A 23,844-nucleotide genomic window follows, 5' to 3' on the forward strand; every position below is an offset into this window, starting at 1 on the left:
GCTGGGGCAGTTATATTTTTGTGACACAGTTCAAATAGATACATTAAAAGCAGCTCTAGGATAAAGCGACTTAAGTTTGAGTGCCTAATTACGCTAATCCATTAAAGAGAGTTCCTGCCTAGCCTCTTCATACTTGTACATCTTCTCATGCACTTAACGTTTAAGGATTAAACCAGGTCTAGTTAGAGCCAAGGGAGAAATTGTGTTGTCTCTGAGGTGCATCATACGCTCGTAGGTAATTGTTTAATAGTTAAGGCAATAAGGTTAATAAGTTCCTGTTAGGACAACTTGGGATGCAGCGCTTGGTTGCCATAGTCACCGCTGTCACGAGATGAAACTATCTTCCTCAGTACCATCTTAAACAAGAGTGCCGGCACAAACTAAACTAATTTCTACCAATTAATCAACAACTCCAATTTAAAATGGAGCTTTAACTTTTCTCCTAAGCATTTACAGCGTGTAATAGGATTTTTATCTATTTAGAAAAGCATGAATTGTGCTGGCTGAAAATGTTGTTAAATATTAAGCTTTAGAGTAGAATAGTTGAACTTCAAAAAGCTTTTGTTAGTTACAAGCTTGAATACTTCTGTTTTGAGCTTGGCTTTATTAGGTTTTAAAAGGTAGCTTTTTAAAGACTACTTGCTTAAATGTACCAGCGCGAATGTGTGCCATCATCAGAGGCTTTGAGGAAAGCTGTGAGGAAGGTGCTAGAAAATTCTGAGGAAATGGTAGCTTCCATTTTCTTGAAATCCTCAACAAATTTCAAGATCCGCACGTCACAGTCAGGGTACGACCCAAAAGCAATATTAAGTTCCAGCTGCTTTCTGCTGTTTTTCGATTTTGGGATGTTTTCTTAAAAGCAGAATCAATTTAAAAAAAAAAAGAAGCATTTTTGACTGAAGCAGGAGACCTCGAAATGTGCATCTCTAATGGTAATTCCACCACGTTAAGTTGAACCGATCATAATACTTCCTTTTACAAGATTTGAGAGAACGTAATTTAATTCCGCAATTTTAACTCTCCACGAACTATGAGAATTTCATTTCTTAGCGGATTTTGTAATGCAGAGAGGAAGTTACTCAAATAAGGCAGAGAGAGAGAGAGAGAGAGAGAGACCACTTTATCCTAAGAAGAATAGGAGCTGCAGAACCAGCGGCGAAGAAAGGATGGGACTGATGAGGAGTGGACGGGAGCCACTAATATTGCCGCCGCGGTAGTCATCTCGGGTCTGGGAGCTGCCCAGCCAACAATAGTGCAGTGTTTAGTGTTTGCGGTTTCCAGACTCTAGGACAGAGGCTACCCCCACAGTAGTACCAACCTTACCCAATTTAATGTGTTCCCATTTATAACAGCACTTTACTGCTAGCCTGCACCACTGGCCCGATATTGACCCAACATTAGTCGCATATTTCAGTTATTGTCTAGCTATGTCGCCGCCATATCCTGTCACCTCTCCTTGTTTTCACTCAATGTTTTGACTTCAGGAATTTACTAAATAACCAGGTCTAGTTTACTGCAAAGTTTATTTTGTTTTTACTATTTTCAATAAACAGAGGGAGCAGTAAATAAAATAATCTATTTAGGTCAGCCAAGTCTTTGGCTCTTTATACTGGAAACTGAGGTAGTTGTAGACCTTGTAGCTGGGTATTTATTGGCTGCAACTTTCTAGGGTGAACTAGTCCTTTAGGACTGCAGTGGGAGAAGCTCTGCACTCAAAGAACTTGAGTTACGACTATATGGATTCACGACTTGACTAAAAATGGAGGAAAGAAGAGAGCATTAAAATTATTTGATCCAGAGACGGACGAGAGAACTCTGTCAGGAGGCCGGCAGTGCATTGAAACAAACTCCGGGCGCCAATGACGATTTTCGTTATATTTTGTAATTCGCACCACATACAAAAAAGATCTGTCTGTAAGTTATACTATTCAAAGGAACTATTTAAGTTAGGTGTTCAGGAAGAGCTGAAGATGTTCAAGTCTCCCCTTCAGGGGCGTCCCACCAGATTTAGGTAACCTGATATCCAACACTAACATCTATTCCTGCTACCCTCTTTGATACCCATCATCATCGCAGCACTGAAAGGAGAGAATGGAGAATTACCATTTTCGCTTAAATTGCAGTAAGTAACGATTATTTTTTTTTAAAAAAAAGGACGCTATATATTATTAATATTAAACGATGGAGAGCGTTGGTAGTGAAATCTTTTCCTCTTTTAAGAAAAGAAGTAACCATAATTCTGGGAAATAACGAGAATGGGGCCGCAGGAGATATAGCAAGAATATAGAGGGGTGTAGCCTGGAATGGGAGGTTGAATAATAAATGTAGAAGTGCTTGTAAAAGGGGTGTATTAGAAGTTTGGCGTCATAACTTAGAAGACTAGATCGAGGGTGGTCCGAGGTTGCAGGTTTGGGTGAATGGAAGAAGAAGACTCTAGAGCTGTAGGGGTTGCCCAGGTGTTTCTGAGTACCTCGACGTTAAATCGTACAACGTTTTTAGAGTCCCATAATAGCGAGCCGGTCGAGGCAGGAAGGGGTTTGGAAAAGCAATCTGCAGTGGATTCTTCGTTTGGCTACATCTTGGCTGGCTCCCCTACCCCCTTGGTCTTCTAGTAAGTATGCCAGATATTCTCCGTCCACACGCTTCTCCACCAGTATCTATATCGTTTTCTTTATTATTTATTTTTCAATGGATTTCTTAGTTTACTATAGTAAGAGGATCGGAAGTATTGTTTAATTCATTTCCACCAGAAATAAACTTTTGGGGTCTCCTGAATAGAAAAGAAAACCTTGGCTTGTACATTACAATTCCCTAAGTTCAATTTTTTTTACTAACACTATATAGTTTGTTATAACCGCACATAACTTTACATGAAGCCTGTCACCATCCTAAAAAGACTTTTTCTAAAAGACTGATTCCAAGAAAAATACGAATTTATAGGAAATTCAGAGACAATGACAAGAGTGTGGAAGCTTCATTTAGAACATTGTCATTTCCGATTCACGAATTCAAGTTCGTCTAAGGAGCATGATCGAACTCAAATCGACAGAGCGATCTGCGATTTTCTTTTTTCAACATATCATGCACATATGTATGTACTTTATACATAAAAACAAGACAATATACTATGTATGTACTATGTAAACTCTATTTTCTGAAAACCGTTTTTTTGCGCAGAAATTGTTGACTCTTACTTGTTATGCTCCTGAAGAGAAATGCTGTTAATGATCTAGTTTGTTCAGAGTACGCTTGGAGGAGAAACATGATGGGCTTAAAAATGGGTTCCACACTAGTTTAATCCACTGTCTTCTCTGGTCTCCAACTTTTTCAGGTGTCAGCACGCAAAAATATATCAAACTAGATTGTGAGGCTACTTCCTCACTACTTGCCACACTCTGGACCCAACCGGATAGTCAGGGGAGATCCTTGAAGGACCAAAAAATAAAAGCGTACTTCCCCCTATGTAAATAATCTATTTCCCCTAAAATGGATTTCTTACATAATATTATAGAATCAGGCTTACAGTTCCATGGCACCGTAAAGAAGTAATGTTCTACTAAGAAGCAGTTAAATTAGAGGAATGTGGATGATCTGCAGGGAGGAACGGAAAGAACAGCATGCGTCTAAAGGGTGGCCAAGTAGAAGTACCAGAGATGAAAGTAGAGCGACTTTCTGAAAGCGGAGCAGGAGTTGATTAATCTTGCGCACTGATAAGAAAAAGAACCGTTCGCTGGTTCCTCAAGTGCGGGCAGAGTGAGGCTAGCTCCCTTCTCTTCACACTAACTATCCATTTTCTATCAGTTTTCTTCTCGGATAAAATAACTATTTTTGTGAGTAATTTTATTTGCGCAGAGGAGCCACTGTTGCCTGGCAACAGCCCTCGATAAGAACCATTTACTTAAATTATAAGTACCCAGCATTTCCATTTGCCCTTTCCTGTCATCTTAGCTTCCCATTTTAACTGAATCTCTCCAGTAACCACTATAAGGATTATTCAGGAGAATGGGCTACTTTAAATTAAAGGAATCTGTTGTGATCTCGACTTATATCAACTGCTGTCCTCGAGAACAGCCTGCTTAAAAACGTACTAGTATTGAATATCGCTAACGTGGGATTTCTGAAATTTAGTTAAATTCTTTTCCAAACATAGCAGTATCTTAAGGGAGTGATTTGGGACTTGGGCTAATTGGGTTTCGCAATAAATGGGATACCAATTTTGCACGCCGGGTACATTAAGCAAATTTAAAAGACTGGTAACATAAACAAGTTAAACACTCACATTTGGTAGTTGAACGTTAAGGTACGCCTAAAATTGCTTTACCATCACTTTAAATTACTTAGGTAACAAAAAGGCTCAGGTTATGGTGCGTTGTGGAATAAACTGAAAGTTGATTTAAAAAAAAAATACTTTAATATCACGCCATCTAACAATTGTGCAGTAAAGCGAAATTCAGCTTTGGAAATTCATCGAAATAAACGTTTAAATAGAATGAAAACTTAATAACATATTCTGTAACATTGTAGAGCTGGTAAAACTAAAACATAACACGTAAAAACTGTTGTTTCTGCACTTGAAGACATTGTTACCAACTTCTCACCTCCAAAATCCCTTAAATAAACCATCACAAAAAAAAAAGCGATAAAAATTAGCTGAACAGCTGTGTATATTAACTAGATTCGAAATAGGTGAGAGTAAATGTTTGTATCAAAGATTTTATTAATTTATAAATCTGAGGTAGAAATCTTTCAAGAACCAAAACCTGAAAGAAGAATGGAGGTTATAAACACATTACATCAGCGAATAAAGCAAAGTTTGCAGAGCAACTCTAAAACATAATGTCAACATTCTTTCCGCTTGGCTGATCCATCTCAAGCGGAAAGTTTTCCAGCAGAGAAAAGCAAATTTTATGAGCGATAAAAAATTAAGTAACAATCTCCCCCCTCCCGTCACGGACTTTTGCTTCCTACTTTTGCTTTAAACTTAGGCTACACACCCATTCAGTACTCATCATAATCCTTCCAGAATTTCTGTCTCTACTTACTCTTACTCCTCATGAGATGAAAGTATTGTAATCGTGAAGATTTTAAATTTTTGACTAATACCGAAAAGATCTGCTTTGAGATGTTCTAAGTTAAAAACAGTGTTTCTTACAAACTGCACTCAGTTCCCCGAAATGACACCAAGAACACGACAGTAAAATACTGTTCAAAAATCGATCTACCGATAGTATTGATATTATCGATATAGATCGAGTCGATTTCTTTGACTTTTTTTATGACTCACAAAAACAACTCCCACGATTTCTTCGAAAGGTTAATAGTAATTGCTTTATTGTTAATTGCTGAAACCAATTGTATTTGAGAGAGAAAATTAAGAGAAGGTAACCCTTTAAAATTGTCTTTTAGTTCAATTTGCGACTTACAAATTACATATTTTTAAGAAAACTGAAAGTTACAACTGAAATTCTAAATTTGAGGAGAATTTCTTAACAGAAAGTGTCTATTTCCGAGAAATTTACAGAATTTCGTGTACATATCACTTACAACTCTATAAAACGTTTTAGGGTAGTTCTGGGGATGAGGAGGGGTGCACATTGTCCTCTAATATATCGTTTCGTTAACAAGTATGGCTTTACTAACTGTATATGGTGTTACGAAGAAATCAATTGAAGCATTGAACCTTGAAAAACGTAGGAAGTGATAAGAGATGAGAATATTTCAAATAATATGACTTTGGTACAGAAAAAAATATGTATTATTGGGAATATTATGTGGTCGGCGGCGGTTATTGATGACGGTCTAGGATATCTGGGTCTAGTGTTACGCTTGAATGTAGAGGAAATAATGATGATTACTGATCAGGAAATTGGAAGGTAGCAGTATAGGTAGGTAACAGACACTCGCTTTAGGTTACATTGACTTATTTTGACATTGTGAATGCATATTGGAGCTACTAAGGCTGTTGGGCAATGTCTGCTTATCTTACACGATCAAGCGCTTAAATTCTTCCATAGTTAGACTCACACGACTTACTCTTGGTTAAATATCATTTTGCAATAGACCCAAAATTTTCTTTAAACGTTTAATTTCAAGTATAAATAGATTACCAGAGATGAAATTGTCTTCTGCAGTTGTAGAAGTTTAGTCCCACCGAATTTTGGCGATCTCTAAACAAGTGTGTGTTCACAGGAGATGCTTCTTACTCTGTTTCCACCAAAATGTGTATTTCATGCACAAATCTCTTTCGTCGGTAAGGGAAACTAGAAAATTTCTCGCCATAATTTATTCTTCCGTCTACAGAGCACTCCCTGAGGACCATTCGTCCTGAAAGAATTGCTAAAGCCTTTCCGGCAGTAAGGCCGAAATAATTCCCAGTAAGTATGAGTGGGCTAATTCAGTTACCAGGTCGATAAGAGTTGAATAAATTATCAACTTGAAACTCGAGTATTGATCTTGTCCATGTATTCTTCCACTATTCATGAAAAATATAAAAATGGCTGTAACTGATTTTTTTTAAAATAAAGTTTATTTTTATTTTTGTATTACTTGCCTGACTGCAACGATTTTTAAACCTGGTATGTGTACTAATTGGAAACGTGTTGATCTAAAAACTTTTACTTCAAATAATTTCACAGGAACGTTTATTTAGGCATCGGTTATGTTTAGCTTTACTCTAAAGCTCGTGCTATAGTTCCCAAACCAAATACTGAGTGTATACCAGCTTTCCGAACTTTCTGCACAGCACTCACACATGTACAGTTATATGGGAAACACTATTTCTTGCGCAGATGACCTAAAAACGTGCATTTTCGTGCATAAAAACACAAAGTGAAAATTCCTGATGTGAAGACACACGGCTCTATTCTTATCCTTTTTTACGTAATTAAATATTCTTTAAACTTAGAGAACACAAAGATACTAAAATCAGAGACAAACATATAAAAAAAGAAAGGCTTAGAAATGATTTACGTATCAAAGACTGAAAAATGGTCTAAATTACAAAACTGATACGAACAATCTAAACAACCTGTATGCCAACTAACTATAAAACACATAAAAACCTTTCTTTTGACAACTGGCAACACTGACTTAATCACAAACCAACTTAACAATGTAAAAATTATAATTTTCAATAGCATAACGCAATTAATTTTTGTAAAGTAATTTTATACAAATTAATGTAAATTATAACTCTACTGTAAAAAAAAATGTTCCTTATCCTAACCTAATCAAAACTAACCCCTCTCCCAGAATTGTCCTAAATAAAGAATTCCTGGAAGATTTTTCGAATAAAACTATTGTATGAACGCTGCTACAACCTATTAGAGAAAATTGTTAGAACCATTTTCGGGGGGAAAATAAGGAAAAATCTACTTTGTTACATTTAATCCACTTAGCTTAAAAATCTACTAAGACACAATCACACATTCAGCACTTTTCTTAAAAAACCGCTATTTCAGCCTCAGGAAAACTCAAAATGGCTACTTCAAGGGACATAACTTTAATATTTTCCTTACTCAGTAACCTAAAGTAAAAAGAAAAAATCTGTTGGTCAGAAATAGTAATAAATAAATAAATATCGAAAGCGCTGAAAGTTTAGCAGAGGGTTTTATATCAGATTTACGATATAAGAAGTCGGTGAAGGCAGTTCTGCGTCGAGTCGTGAGGGTGTGTAGTACATTATAGGTGTGGCTGACAATCCTCTACATCAAATATTGACTTTTATAGAAGAAGAAGCCACAGTTCGACTGCTAACTCAGTCTCCTATGGAAAGTCATACCAGTTTTTCATCTCTTCTTAGAAAAGAAGGATTTTTCTTTCGACGACGTAATATTTTATTGCTGTTTATTAGAAGAAGTTTCACAATTTGAGTTTTCAAAAGTTACAGTAAATACGATTTATTTATTTGGCTTTAGGTCAGAATGAAGTAAATATAAACAAAATGAATCATGAGTGCCAGAATTTTATTTTCAACTTGTGCATTTATTGTCAAGTTATTGACAATTTGTTAGGACCTTCTTCATAAACAGAAAAATAGTCAATTTTTGACCAGTCCAAGCAAAGTCGTCAACAACTCTAAAATAAGTCCCAATCGCAAAATTCAAAAGTCAGTCTTTTCTTTGTAAGTTTAGTAGATTACTTCGGAGTAAATTTAGCTGTATAAGGTACTTGCTTTCAATGTTATGCAGGTACATCATGAAAATGGTACTGCTAAAGGAAGCTGTTGACGTCACAGCTCCCTTATTCAAGGTCTGTGGCGTAGCATAAAGGAAATAACAAATTTGTAGATCATAGATCTCAAAATGTGTTTTTTTTTCTGAGGAAATTCAAAATCATAAATCTACAAGGGGGAAAGGAAAATTTCTTTGTTTTTTTGCAATCCCTATCTAGAAGGCCCTGGCGTTGTTTTCTTTAAATTAAGAGTCCAGATGGATTTTCAATATAAGCTCGGTTTAATTCCCGAAAAGCGAGTTCCTTGAATCCATTTTGAGCTAAATTCCATGCATCGTCAAGACTTCTATTAAATTTACGTAGATGTTCCCTTTGTGCTGTGGAAGAAGACATGTTAGAGGCGATGTACAAGTGTGGAATGGTGGATAAAAGCAGTGAAAAGGAAATTAAAGTGTCTTGGGAAGAAGAACACCATTTCAAACTTCCGCTTTGTGGACTACTTCTGCTAACTTCCTCGCACAGTTAGACCGCAAGCAAACTAGCCCAGGGAAACAACTTTGTTTAATCGTGGACATATTAACTTACTGGAGATTGTGTGTACAAAAGGGGAGACCACTGACCACGAACTAGAAGTATCTCCTCACACAAACACAAGACCAACACCAGATGTGCATCCCCGGCGGTCAGCCCCGGGAGATTATACATACTTAGAGGTGTACATTACATACTTCTATTGCTGTTTATCACCTTATCGTCTCCCAACTGTTTGGACTGGCAAACCTAAACCTTTCCTTATATATTTCTTGCTCTTAAGGACTCAGTTAAAGGTCTTCATAGGCTGATTTACAAGTCTTCTTTCTATTTTGGTTTTGTTAATTTATAAATATTAATTTCAACATCTTAAAAGCAAATGAGGACTATATTTTGCATCAATAGACGGCTTGTAACTCAATCATTTCAACGCAACCCAAGGCTGGGAATAGCCAAGATCTCAAAATTACCCATTTCCATGACTGTGGTAATATCAGAAAGAGGTAGCCAGGAAAGAGCTTGTCTTTACGCTTCTATTCCAAATTAAGAGCAGATGCGCATGAGCCTAATCTCTCCTGCAGATTTTATTAAAGGATAGCCTCATAATCGCCTCATCATTAAAACTCTGATTAAAATGCGGTAAATATTGTCATAAACCAATTTGACTTTAGCTAAGGTTGCTCAAGTAATCAATAAATAAATAAATACTTTATTGAATGGGGCCCATCATAACTTTATTTCAATAAATAAGAAAGTATTATGTAAGAAATTTATAGCTCATTTATAGCTCGACCTAGATGGACGCAGATTATTGATTAGGCTGAGTCAAGCTGAGTGTACGGCGTTCTAATCGACGCTAGTTTTATAGCTAACCTTGCCCACAGGGTTGGCCACCAAATATAGCCTTGAAATAGTCGAGGCAACAAAAATATATTTTGACGTAAGAAGGCTTTCCCCTCTTAAATTATTAAATCTTTAAAAATCGTTAAATGCAAATAAAAATACAAAAATTGCGGCGAACAATACGTGAACATGAAACATGACCGACAATTTTCTTTTACCTACTTCGCAAGAAAATAACCATTATTCCCAATTCCCTGTTTCCCTTCTCATAATTACATCAGAAAAGAAGGCATTAAACAAGAAAGATCTTTTATTTTTTACGTTTTTACTGTAAAAAAATTTATATTGCAAAAGTTGATACTTCATAAAATACCTACAGAGGAAAAATTAGTTTAAAAAAAATAACAATAAACTTTCATTTTTCATAGAAATAATTAACAATAAAGAATTGACCAATCACAGTGAATAATGGAGGTGTGAAAAGTAGGTTGGTTGTAGAACCAATTCTGATTGGTTTATTAAACCACGCCTTCTTTCCATGTATGCCACATCACGCCCTAAATGGCTTGTAATAAAATGGAATGGTATTTTTTATTTTTCTACTTTTTCTACTACACTTAGCATTAATGTCATAGATTTCCCAGAACATAAATTTATTTCATTACTTGTCACATAATTTCCAATAAAAGTAATAGTTAAAATATTTCAATAATTATCATTCTGATTTTTAAAATATCGGAAATTACGTTTTTCATAAAATACCGACAGGTTGAAAGTCAATTCTGCAAAGTTGCGGAACTTTATCTACTTCTTGAGAGATTGTTTAAAATGATGCTTTGAGCTGCTGGCTCCAAAGAACTCTACAGAAAAAAAAAAAAGATTTCTTGGTAAAACGTCTTGAATAAAAGTGGAAGGTATTTCTTTGTAGGTAAATAACAATTCGGGGATTGGCGAATACAGTCCTTCCTCTTAAGAATTGTAATAACAATTAAATGGAGTCTTCTCTATTTTTAGTCAAAAAAAATCAATTCAAAGCTTCAAACCTTTTACCACCAGATTTTTTAATTAATCAAGTAACATTTTCTTAAATAAGGCTCGCACACAATAAGCAAAACTAAGTTCACAAGTTAATGAAACTTTTAATAAAGTTTTTGATTTTTTTTTTTGTTTTTCAATTTTAATTTTAAGCTCTTCACAAAGTTTTAGGCAAGTTTGCCTTTAGAATAATATTTCTATTGTATTTATTCAAGAAAAATAAATAATAACAAAATTAGCAAGAAAATCAGACTGGCCGCTCGAAGCACTATCGTGAAAACTGTACATTTGAATAGCTTTTTCCCAGTAAAGTGAGATAAGTTTAGGCAGAAGAAAGTTTTTCCCTTTTTTTCATAACTGCTTTCTCTCTTTTTCTCTTCGTCCTCCTCCCTACACCCTGAGGAAAACTGAAAAGAGCAAGAAAATCTTTGTCAGAATTATTTTTGACCATTTTCATTTTATTTCCTTACTGACTTCACCGGATTTTTTTATTTATTTTCCATTTCTCTTTTTTTTTCTGTAGTAAGAGAAGGGAAGGACTGTAATCGTGCGGATCTTTGATTTAGTGTAAGAAAATATTCGTTTTAAGTTCGAAATACATACATGTTTTTAAACGTAAAGCTAGTAATTATTTAGGCTCTGTTATAATGTCTACATGTATTATAAAATGTAATTTAAGGAAGGAAGATAGTCAATTTGTAAAACATTTTGTGGTTTGCAGTGTTTGAAGACGCATTAAAAATTAGAGACATAGGGAGGGAGCGTTGACAACATGACGAAGGACTTTAGGTTGGTAGAATTGGATTCTTGGGATACAGGAGAATTTGGCGCAATTCCACAGATATAGGTTAGGTCTGAGAAATTCTCTGTTTAGAGTTAGTTTGTGTAGTGAAAATAAAAATTATTTAAATTAATACAACTAAAATTATTTACAGGTTAGTTAGTGTTGTTTGCACTTGTAAAAATTATTAACTTATTTATTATTCAATGTACTTATTGCTTAATTACATTTGTTTGTAATCAGATTTGTTTTGCAAATGTTAATAGACAATTAACAACCATGTTTAGAATTATTCACATTACATTAAGTGTCTAAATGGGTAAAGCAGTAGATAAAATCGCAAGCTCGCACATTCTGCCCAGTATATACGTTTATAAAACATATCCAGCGGAAAATTTGTTAATTTCTGTGTGTGAATAGTGCCTGATCTAACTGACACAGAGTACAATAAGAAGTCGAGGACTAGTTTAATTAAAAATAAAATGAGTCCTGCGGGAAGAAGAAAGGTTATTGAAGGAGAGCAGTGCAAAGAGGGAAGAACAAGAATTCCCTAGTGGATACTATAAGGTGGAAAAATGCGGCGTGAACAATCTGGGATACTGCTACTAATCTGGCAACTAATGAGGTGAGGTATCTCCGCCTATTGTAGTACTCTGTATTCCACAAACTGTATAGTATATTCTATACTAACATACTGTAACAATAATGAATACCTCCTCCATGAATATAAACTACAGTATCTAGCCAGCCTCACTTAATAACTAATATAATATTATCAACATGCTACTTTACTGTAAAGTATATTGGTGTTGAATTTAATTAAAAACCTCGGATTTGGTCTCCCAGTAAAACTATGTTTACTTACCCGTTGTTCCTTGTAGGAAGGAAGTATTGCAATCGCGCAGGAAATGCAACGTTTTGTGGCCATTTAAACAATACAAATTTGGCCAGAACTCCACGAAATTCTTCTTAATGCGATTCTCGGTTCAATTACGAGGGTCGTTTGAAAAGTCCGTGCAAAGTCAGAGAGATAGCACTACTGGCGCGTATCGAGGTTATGTTTAGTTAGTAGCATCTCTTGGAATAACACACACCAAGTTTCAGCCAGATCGGTCTATTTCTTTGTGTTTGGCATTCGTTTGAATCGTGGAAGTCGAGTGATTTTCAAAAAATGGACGAAAAAGAATTTCGTGTGTTGATTAAACACTACTTTATGAAAGGCAAAACGCCTCAGGAGACTAAAGAGAAGCTTGATAAACATTATGGTGACTCTGCGCCTTCGATTAGAACAGTTTATAAGTGGTTTCAAAATTTTCGGAGTGGCCATATGGGCACAAGTGATTCAAACTCTGAACTCCCAAACATAATTATTATACAGATTAGACCCTTTAGAGGGAACCAAATCCCTCAGGGTGCCCTAAAAACAATTTTGATATAGAGATTAATTATTCATATTAAAGTAATAATCGATCTTTTTAATTTTCCCCAACCTCAAAGTTTTAGCAACACATTTAGTTTAAATTCAATATGTAAGACTCAAGACTTACATTTTAATGAAATAGAACTTTAGAGGCACAAGATTAGCCCCATCTCCACTCTAGATCCTCCTTAAGAAGCATTTTACTGGAAATGTTTAAAATACAGCTTGCAAACCTGTTTAGGGTACGATTTGTATCGATTTTCTTAAAGAAAAACAGTGAAGCCTTTTTCGGTAAAAGTATTTAAATCATTAAAAAATCGATTCAATGAAGTGGCTTGTCTAATTGGTTAAAAATAATAGAATTGTTCACATTTACACATCATACACAAATACTAAGCTTAGAAGTTGTCTTTGAATCACTTTCCCCATCAAAATTGATGTTTTTGAAGGTTTATCTGGGAACTGGTTTGGTATGAAGTGCCTCATTAGAATACTTTGAGGATTCTGAGGTTCTCTCATTGCAGGTGGAAACTTGGTACCTTTACGAGGGGCGTTTGTCGCGTAGTAAGAGGTGAGATTTCTCCAGCTGGAACTAGATCTACCAGATGTTGGCACAGTAAGCCTTTTTAAGCAGCAGTACCTCGGGATTAGGACTGCTCCATGAGCTAATCCAATTTTATCCAATCGTTGGGTGTGTCTCGAGGCCTTACCCCGCAGTAAAGAGGATTAATGTTTTAGTCACCTCCATCATTAAAGATTTATTAAAACCAAAATTAGTCAAACCAATTCAGGCTGCACTAATCCATGCTTTGATGTGTTTCTCGGTTTATAAGCACATTGATTGAGAATCAGCCCTTTATGTTCCGCCTCATTGCCAACCAACATGGACAGGGAGTTCAGGACGCTCGAAAGCGTTAGGACCGGGACCTTGTGGAAGGCTTGAACTCAGTCAATGGTTGCCCTTAAAAATAGTACAGTGTAGAAGTTCTGACCAATGTTTGGAACATCGTCAATAGGGGCACTGAAAGATTCCGTCCATTAGTCAATTCTTTTCATTTGTTCGCGGATTAGCAGTTATTTAGTTAATTAATTTGATCTGACGTAACAAGAAGCTTCTAAACGATATTTATTAAATTTTAATAGATCTTTGTTTATTTTATAAACAATCACTTTCATATCGAACTATTTTCCAGATCTTATTACGGTATTTTAGCTACAATATAAGAAACTGGAAAACACAATTTCGATTTTGGCGAAGGAAGTTTATTATATTTTGTTGCAGTCGTACCATGGGACTGACGGAAGGAAGAGATCCAAAATTCCTCAAATCGGAAGTATTTGAAAGAACACTAAACGTATTTGTTTAAGATTTTCTTAAAAACCAGATCCTGCGATTTTTTCATTTTTTAAGTTGGCAGCCATTCACACAATTTTCCAGGACCCTTCCGGGAATGCGGGGGTCCTAAGTTCCGTTGCTGTTGGTCGATCGGTTTACTTTCTGAGTCGGGAGAAATTGTATTTTTAAGCTCCTGACACGAAATATAACCGGAAGTTTCAATAGAAAAATTGATTTCATCGATCGTAATAAATACATTTTTTTACCGAATGGTTGTGCATGCATTTGATGGGGCTTTAGTTTTAGTGACGTATTAGTGTAATGTACTAGGCTATCACTTAACTGATATTGGTGAGGACTAAAAAAATAAATAAATAAATGGAAATGAGTGGTCCATTTGAAAGCGGGAGAAGAATGCTGTAAAGATTAACCATCTGCGGTTTATTAGTTTCCCTATTTGGCGCGAGGATTCAGAAGTCGCAGGAAAACATGGCCAACTATCGCCGAAAAGAGACATGGACATAAATAAACTAAAAGGATTAAGCTTGTAAACTGAAAGAACATGCAAGTTAAACTTGTTTAAAATGGAGAAAGTTGCCGTTCAAAGCTAGTGGAGGCGGCAGTTTGAGCTTGACGGTTTTCCATTTAGAGTGTGGGAGGCAGAACAGACATTCAGTACACGCTCAGCGGGGGGGCTGTCAGGACTCTCTGCCTGGACCATTCATCAGCCCTTCGCCAACTGTACACTCTGACCTCTCTAGCACCATTGGAAAAACTGACTATAACTGTGGAAAAAATCTCCACACTGCATAAACACAACATTCTGGTGAGTCGAGTTTTTCACAACTTCCTCTTGTAGCAACTATTATTGCCATGGTAACAATAAATTGAAAGTTTTTTTTTGTTCTAGATAACAATAAATATGAGTGAGGATGGCCAACAGAAGGGTTAAGATGGAGTAGATCGCCTAGCAGCCCAAGTTCCAGCTCAATAGCACAGAATTAGCAACCTTTAACACATCCTTCCGTTCCCCAAAGCATATCCTGTGGCCCCGCCAAAATCTACATCTTAAAAGAAGAAGTCTAATGAAAATCGATAAAGCCTAAAAAAAATTGAGAACAACCTAAAAAAAAATTAAAAGCCCATCCAATTTCCGGTCAGATCAACTTCCGTGTTTTTGAGCTGGGCCCCATCAAATGCATGCACAACTATTCGGTAAAAAAATGTATTTATTACGATCGATGAAATCAATTTTTCTATTGAAACTTCCGGTTATATTTCGTGTCAGGAGCTTAAAAATACAATTTCTCCCGACTCAGAAAGTAAACTGATCGACCAACAGCAACGGAACTTAGATAGGTAAACAGCATTTAAAATGGTCCTTTAACTTAAGCTTACATAAAATAATTAATATTACAAAATCAATTAAGTTGAACTAATTAGAAATAAATAATTGTCCAATCACAGAGACCAAACTGCAGGCGATTAAAACAGCTGAAAACGTAACATTGCCACGCCCACATAAAGTTCTGATCGCCGCTATCGATTTTTCACGATGTCTAATATTTAATAACAGATTTTTTTATTTTCTTTCACACATCATGGTTGGAAGAATTACAGATGTTTGTTTTTCGATGTTTTAGAAATTGTGCGATTTGAAATCCGCTGAATGAGGAAAAGTGATTTTTCCACATTTTTCATTTGAATTTGAGGATAAGGTTGGACATTTAGCTCAGAGAATCCCGATTGGAGTGGAGTTCTTGAAGAGATGCTTTCACGCAGCATGATTTTTATCGATATTCCTTGTAAGAATTTGATTTAGGTAAGAGTAGATCGTGTGAGTATGCTCATGAGAGAAAATAAATAAAATGAAAGGTATGAAAATAACGATGCGATAATCATAGAATGCAAACATATTAAAACACAATATATCCAAGAGCTCTAAGTTACAGATCCACCCCATATTGTTTGTTACAGAGGGAAGCGAGAAGCAGAACTAAATGTACCAAACCATTTGTGCGCAGCTTTAATGAACAGGGAAAAGTGTTAAATCCAGAGACCGATCCTGATGGCATACACAAATAGACCTCCATGATCGTTGCAGAGGAACTCGGTTTTTGCAAGAATAGTCTGGAAATATACAACAAAAGGTTTGACTATGTAGGCCAGTCATTACGTAAAGCTCCATGTAAAGCTCTTTTATAGCATGGCGAGAGAAAATGAGGCTGGGATACGGAAAATGGTTTAAAGTTAGTTTTCCGGAGGCTATGCAAAAAGGTGGCTTACAGGGTATTAATATATAAAATATGTTTGGATGTGTTTGTGGTAAGTAACGGACTTACTGTAAGAAGTAACAAGGAGAAGAAGATCCGGGCTAGCTAGGGAGTCTTACTGCGCATGTCCTAATTATGCAAAGACTTGAGGCGCTTTTTTATACTCTAATTTCTGCTCGCGTCTTAGAATGTGTGTGCTTCTGAAGAAACTGTTACCAACCATCTCCACCCACTACAATACAACCCTTCTTCATTATTAATTTTCTTCTTTCCTCGTCCTCATCATTATATTCTACCTGGGATATTGGTGGTGCAGCGCACCCAGTGTCGCTAACAACGTTCGAACGGTGCTCGCGTCTAGTTAATAACACTAGCGCCCCTGGAAGCAACGGCGAAACAATAACAACATAAAACAACACTGTGTTTCATACAATAGGAGTCTTCAGCCCTGTACAAAAGCTGGGCGATGAAGCAGCATCTCATGTGGAGATTAGTCGAAAATGTTCTGAGGAACTTATTAGACAGAATGTAGGAACTCGCCGGCCAATTGCCGGTGCTCTAAAAAACTTTTAAGAAATAGGAAACTGGTGCGGGAAAGATACTCTAAGTTATGACAGTTAGTAGACGATTGATGTAGAGCACAACAATTGGCTCCCTCATAAACTTACTTATCAATCATGAAAAGCGGGAATCAGCCCCTCACAACTACATTTAACGACCCAACATGTACAATCCAGCATTACCCTTAATATTAAGTGTAAAATGCACAAGCAGCACCAATCTAGTCAATTTAGGCGGCTATTTACACAATTTCCAATCGTTTTAACTTCTCATTTTCAAAACAGATCGACACTAAAGGAACAACCTAAGCATTTCCCTGAGTAAAAGTAATCGCCCATTTTTTCAGGTGGGGCATTACGTCCAACCAATGGTGTCGTGGTCGGAGGCGACTAGCAAACATACTTTACTGCAAATTTCTCATATTAACTATTAAATAAAATTCAAGGCTTAGAGACCGGGAATCGAACCCACTAAACCAACAATACATCTTAGCTTTGCGGGTCTAGCCTATAACCCCTAACATACTTTACTATAAATTTCTCATATTAACCATTAAATAAAATTGAAGGCTTAGAGACCGGGAATCGAACCCACTAAACCAACAATACATCTTAGCAATGCGGGTCTAGCCTATAACCGCCTAACATACTTTACTATAAATTCCTCATATTAACCATTAAATAAAATCCAAGACGAACCTACTAAACCAACAATACATATTAGCTTTACTGGTCTATTTCCCTGAGTATAAACTATCAAATACAGAAACATCAGTATTCCAGTCAAATTAAGAGACTGTTTACACAATTTCCAATCGTTTTTACTTCATGTTATACAAAATAAACCGACCCAAAATGTGCAAGCTGGCGTTTTTATTAACTATCAAAGTCTGAAACATCAGAATTGCTGAGACTTTATGAGACTATTTCCACATTTTACAATGTTTTTTTTTTATTTTCTGTTTTTCAAAATAGATCACACTGGAAGGACTTGGCAGGATTTGGAGAAAAGAATAAAGCATGAAGTAAGAAACAGGAAAAGCAGGAATGGGATTTGTTAACGTAGCTTTCCACGTGACAACACTAGATCATAGTAGAAAGATCAATAACCCTAGGGTCAACATGCAGGGGCTTGCCCAGGTGGAAATGACTTAGATGAAATCGGTGATTTCGACCAAGATTATCAGACAAAGAATTTGGAAATAAGACACTTATGGAAAAAAACTTGTGTTCAAATTTCTTAAAAAACAAAAAATATCATCAAGTGTTCGATCAGATTGTGCTGTACCACGTATTACAGATGTAATTGAAGAAAGAGAGTTTCTGGAGCGCACTTGAGTGTATTACAGGCTACAAGTACTTGGGGGGGCCTGGGATTAGATTTAATACACTTACAGTTACAAAATGTTTCTAGGATATGAAGTGTAAATGTTATTGTTGTTCAAGGGAGATGCAGGAAGTGGGCGTCTAGACACATACGCGTGAACACAATAAACCCATAATGGTGGGAGGGGAGAGTTGCCGTGGATATTGACTCGCACTCACTGAGTGGCCAGACCCCTGATCTCCGGGTACATCGTCGAATGGTTACCACCCATGAAGCTGATAAGGAGAGCTGAAGGAGAATGTGTTCTTGGACTGGATACCCACTGGCTGGCTCGTCTAGTCGTTTCTCCCCACCCCAGTAACGTAGCAACAATGTTCACGAATTTCCTCTCTTCTCATAGAACTCTCTCCGTCTAATCTTATTGAGCCAATGTTAACACTCGTCTAGATCAACTGTAAGGGGTGGTTTACTCTGAAAGAAATGAAAAGGCGAGGGGTTCCTTGAAGAACGATATTTTAGTGAGCTGTAAATGCATTTGGTAAAACTAGAAGTGTGCAATTGCAATTTTCTAAGGCAAATGTCCCAAAAACAATAAACTGCATAGTGCAACATTCAATAATAATTCAAAACTATTAAACTTTTATTAAAGAAAGTGAAGCCGGAAGTGCAAGTGCACATCTGTCTGATGGTTTCCTTTGAAATTGGCGAATTGTGTTTTATTAAAACATTTCAATTTTAAACTTTCAGGGAAACATTGAATCCTCAGTGGAGTTCCAGGGAGTAGTGACGTCACCTTTCCTTCTAAGACAATATTGACGTAAACTTTTTCTTATTTTTTTAAGTAAAAATACCAAGTTTCGAGAAAGTATACGTAAAAGAGAAAGTCTGAGTGTTCAGACAAGTGTTATTAATCACACGAATTCAGCTCTTTTACTTCACATCGAATCACACACTCTACATAAGCGTAGCTTTATAAGGGTAGGCTGCGTGGTGTTTCAGCCTTCTGCATATGCGCAGTACCATCACTGAGGCGCTTGGTTACTGTTACAGCAAGTAAGCGCAAGTAATAACAGGTTACCCGGTGCAAAAAAAAACAAAAAAAAAAAAAAACAATCACAGAGTTGCTCTCTATTCTCCTTCCGCCCGGACTGTAATGCCGTCTTATTACTGTAGCCAGGCTCTTTAAAGGTTGCTCAATTGGCCTTTTCCTTTCTTTTATGGCAGTAATCGTTACCATAGTGATGAAGGGCCATCTCACAAGGTCTACTTTTTTCTTTTTCTTTTAGTGTTTTATACCTAAAAGACCTTTATACCTTTAATTTATCGTTTAACACCTTCATTATTTCGCAAGATGGAGCAATCTTATCTAATGAAGAGCTTTTGTTCAAATAATTTAAGAAAATAAAGACATAATTACCTTCTTTTTTTCTTTTGCCTCTTTCTAACAAGTGGGGGTGGAAATCAGATCATCTCGTAAATTAAAATGATTATATCTTAACGAATTAAAGAGTTTAAGCTTCTGAAGATTTGTTCCTTCCGAGTAAGTCTTTTCAAATACATAAAATTTAATCACAGCTCACAGCTCAAAACCATCTTGGACTCTGAGCAATTTTGGAGAAAGGGGACATTCCCGATCATCCAGCACTCGAAGCCACATCTGAAACCTTCGCTACTGCCTTCCTGCATCCATCATCCATTATTTATTTAGCTCGGCATTAGTACAAAGTACAGACACAAATAATTTAAGTCCAGTTTAGTTTTTACTAGTTTTCTTTGCAAGTGTAGTAACACTTATTTAACTCGCAACTTTTGCATTCTCAACATCTAGATATTTCTCGTAACATTTATCATTTCTCTATCAATTCCTTTCCCTACATATACTGCAGGTCACACCAACATTGCGGGTTTCACCTATTCACTTTTCTAAAAGTGTTCGGGCTGGCAAATATCAACCACTGCAGCATTGTGGTAAGTGAGTGGGTGATACAATACTTGGCGAAAGTGCCCGCATTTTCCTCAAAAAGCATTCACAGGATATCCAGGGTGTATGTATTGAAGTGAAGGATACTTCAAGGATATCTGCCTCCTGATCGATATGAGAAGAAAAATTAAGAAGATCAGCAGGTTCAGAGAGGTATGCAGAACAAGAATATAGTCCCTATGCAAACTTTGCATTAGCATAATACCTTGTCCACAAGCTGCATACAGGGAGGGGGATTCACTTACAGATTCTGGGGAACATTTACTCACTTTCAAAAACATAATAATTCTTACGCATTATTTTGTATCCTCAAATGTATTTTGCTTTAGCTTTAAGTAAAATAGTTCGAGTGAAAATACGAATCAACAAAAAAATTAAAGTTTCGTATCCTTGCCTAAAAGCGAAGCTGCTTTAGAAATTTATGCCGGCCATTTTTAATTATGAAACGAGGAAAAAGATGTTAAATGTTTACAATTCACCATGAAAAGATTACTCAGAAACTTTCTTACAGATTTAAAATTTATTGAAGAGACTGTACTTAGAGATTTTAAGATAATGATGGCTGTTGATTTGGAATTTCAATCAAAGAATCGGTTCAAATAAAGTGATATATCCTCCACTACTTTCCATTAACTCTTCAAGTGATCACTAATTGTTCAAAAAAACAGTGGAAAAAGCCGGAAATCCGGCCTAGATTCACCGACTAAAAGTGATTTTTAATGCCAAGTAACTATTTATTTAGAACAGGGCTGGAGGTTGCGGACTGCCGTCCTAAGAGTTCGTAGGTTTAATAAAATCTGTATATAGTTCAAGATAATGGTGGACAAATACAAACCTAGCTTCACCAAAAGTCTAGATTCTTAGATAAGACGCCCAATTTCTTAACTTCACACTTTGCACAACCCAAAAACTAAGTTGTAGTACAGTGCTAAGTCTTTTTTAATTTAAGCACATGTTCGGAAAAGAAAACCCGATTGTGCGAACAGAAACAAAAATTTACAAAAGTTGGTAACGATCTTGTGATCAATTTGCATATAATTTTTACATTGTTTTGACACAAATGTTATCCATTAGTTTCGGTAAACACTAGCATATGCATGCAGTTGTGGACAAACCTTTAGATACCACAAGTTCGTACGACCGTTGTTCTCTGCAGAAACTTGTTCACTGCAATCATCGACAGATCCTCAAGGCACGTACTTTCCGTGAAACTTGGATATTTCCGATTGATGCGATCGCAATACTTCCCCCTACCAGGAGTGAGCAATAGTAAAACCATTTCAATGTTTCTCTCCCATAATCTTGAAACGAAGAATTCTCCTGGAATAGCCTAGACAATTTTCTAACATACTGGAGAGATCCCTAAATCATAAATTGCTACAGACCCAAAAAATTATAAATAACCTTAAGTTTTGTTGGAGCGTAGCGAATGTGTTAGCAAAGTTCATTTAAACTAAATAACCCTGAAATAGCTGCACACTAAGCGAAATGATAAATTCACCAGACCTACTGGACTAAGGATGCATACATTGTGACCCCAAAATGATAACACATTCACCATAAATATGTAGCATATGTGGAGAGGTGGGGACAGAGGTATGGTATAGTCTGCAGAATAGATTGTTAATCCCCGTCCAGGTTTGTATAGGCGAGGATAAACATGTGAGGAATATATGGATATGAGAGAACTGGCCATCCCAGCGAAGAGTGCGGGGGGATACAACACACTTTGCCCATTACTCCAGTTTTAAAACCCAGGAAGCTCCTGGAACGGCCTTAGGAGCCTGCGGTCTGAATGGCCCGGCCAAACTGCTACAATATTCCAGTGTAAGGTGTAAATACATAGTTCCGCACATAAAGGGATTTACCAAGTAATATGGCGTACGTAGGAGGAGGCATTGTCATTGCTCCAGAATACATTCATATTTAAATGACTTAATAGAAAAGGGTTAGTTTTACAATTGTGGGGAGCCCCACGCTTCTAACTGGGGTGATGCGCAAAATCTGACCTCCATAACGTTCGCCGCCATAACGAAATTAATAATCGACCCTTTCTAGAGGGGTGGAGGAACTACGACTGCTAGCTAGAGAGTGCTGATCGCTCACACCCATCATTCAATCCATAATCCATACCCCAGTCAACTCTCTTTTTTTGTCTGCGACTCTCCACAATACTGGGGCTTCTCTCAGTAATTACTTTCATCTGAGTAATTCTGGGAGTTGATTAGCCTATTTTTCAGGGGGCTGGTATCAAACACTGTAGACAGGGAAATTCTGAACGGAAAAACTGATTTAAAGGAGGATGTTGTTGGCGGCTCTAGAAAACAGTGATTTCCACCATCATTACCCGTCCGCGCCCTACATCCATTTAGTTTGGCCAAGCAGCAGAACGTCAATTGGGCTGGATTGAGCGGTGATTTATTTAATCAATACTTGTCACACTGAAGCTCAGGATGAGACTGATGATTTGGTAATCAGCCAATCAATGGTTCGTAGACAAGGATTTTTTTTTTAACTTTCCCCAACTTCTCGTCCGGATTTTCTTGTTCTGAGTTTACATCCCCAATTTGCTTTGAGGTTCTTCTCAGAACGAAAACAATCGGTTCATGGATCCGTCTGTCTTCGGTGTGTTGGCAGTTACTGCCTGCGTAACACATAGATCTCTACTTGAATTGGTAACTAATGCCAAGAAAATTCATAATAAAGGCGCTTTTGGGAAATGGGTAAAGGAAGCTTTCCAGAAAAGGTACCGGCTGGTTACTGCGCATGAGTAAAATTTGAAATTGAAGGAAATCAGTTGATCAAAAGTGTCAGTTCGTTCCAGTTGAAAATGGTCCAAATTTTCCAATGTCATCTTTAAACATTGTTACATTTATGCCGGAAAAATTATTTGAGATTTAATCAACAAAGAGAGTTTTCCGACCGAGGGAGAGCACACTCAAGTCCCAGTTCCCTTTGAAGATCTTGGTTTTTAATAACGTTTCTGGCTCTGCCGAATAAACAATCGCCCCTTCCAGGAAGGATTTCGGCAACTTTCCAGGCAAGAGCTCTCGCATGGACGGGCGGGTGATAACGGGGAATTCAGGCTCTCCCAACCCTCTATTTGCGGCCCTCACTCACCGTCTCTCCCTGTTTTCTCTCTTCTCTGAAAAATATAATTTTATTTAAGCCTCTTCCGGGAAATTCCCCCTCCCACCGCCAACCAATGTTCCAGTCGCAATGTCGATACAGAGAAACTGCCGAGTAGGGAGTTTCCTGCAATTAGATTACCAGTATGCCATCCTGGATTCGTGGTTGTTTTTTTAATTCGCTGCCAACTGTCCAATGTTGGCAAGCGTGTGGTCCATCAACGGAAATACTCCCATGAAGTTTACTAGCCGCAACAACTTTATTCAACACATTTCCGCCCAACCATGGATCTCATCCTCATTTTTAAATTACATTCCCTTCTTCCTCTTACCTCCTACTGAAGTACCTTTCCTCATTTAATTTATTGAAAAATAAATGCTTAAACGTTGTCCTCAATCTACAATTCTGGCTGAAGTTTAAGACAATTTATGCACTTTTCGTATCACCATCAACTAC

At 36.8% G+C, this 23,844-nt stretch overlaps 1 protein-coding gene and 1 long non-coding RNA gene across 8 annotated transcripts in view; one reads left to right on the forward strand and one right to left on the reverse strand.

Annotated features, from left to right (window-relative positions):
- Nucleotides 1-23,844, reverse strand: part of Appl (amyloid-beta-like protein) — a 184,254-nt gene that overhangs the window by 10,133 nt on the left and 150,277 nt on the right. The window contains exon 1 of one of the 3 annotated variants that reach the window (XM_074126976.1): nt 4,280-4,423. The exons of the other annotated variants lie outside the window; for them this stretch is intronic. The gene's annotated coding sequence lies outside the window, so the exon portion shown is untranslated. Of the gene's footprint in view, nt 1-4,279; nt 4,424-23,844 lie in introns of those variants that run through there. 3 annotated transcript variants of the gene reach the window in all.
- LOC141453589 (uncharacterized) lies at nt 11,366-19,737 on the forward strand. 5 transcript variants are annotated; one of them, XR_012458084.1, is made up of 7 exons: nt 11,366-11,516; nt 11,783-11,987; nt 14,065-14,944; nt 15,029-15,477; nt 15,762-15,940; nt 16,096-16,268; nt 17,927-19,737. It is a non-coding gene; the product is annotated as an uncharacterized lncRNA (long non-coding RNA). The 5 variants fall into 5 exon arrangements; XR_012458082.1 differs by having other exon boundaries at nt 11,366-11,987; nt 13,976-14,944; XR_012458081.1 differs by having other exon boundaries at nt 11,366-11,987.

Source organism: Rhodnius prolixus, unplaced genomic scaffold (genome assembly GCF_049639745.1).
Source record: "Rhodnius prolixus isolate KJV_2025 unplaced genomic scaffold, Rpr scaffold_3, whole genome shotgun sequence".
Lineage (NCBI taxonomy): Eukaryota > Metazoa > Arthropoda > Insecta > Hemiptera > Reduviidae > Rhodnius > Rhodnius prolixus.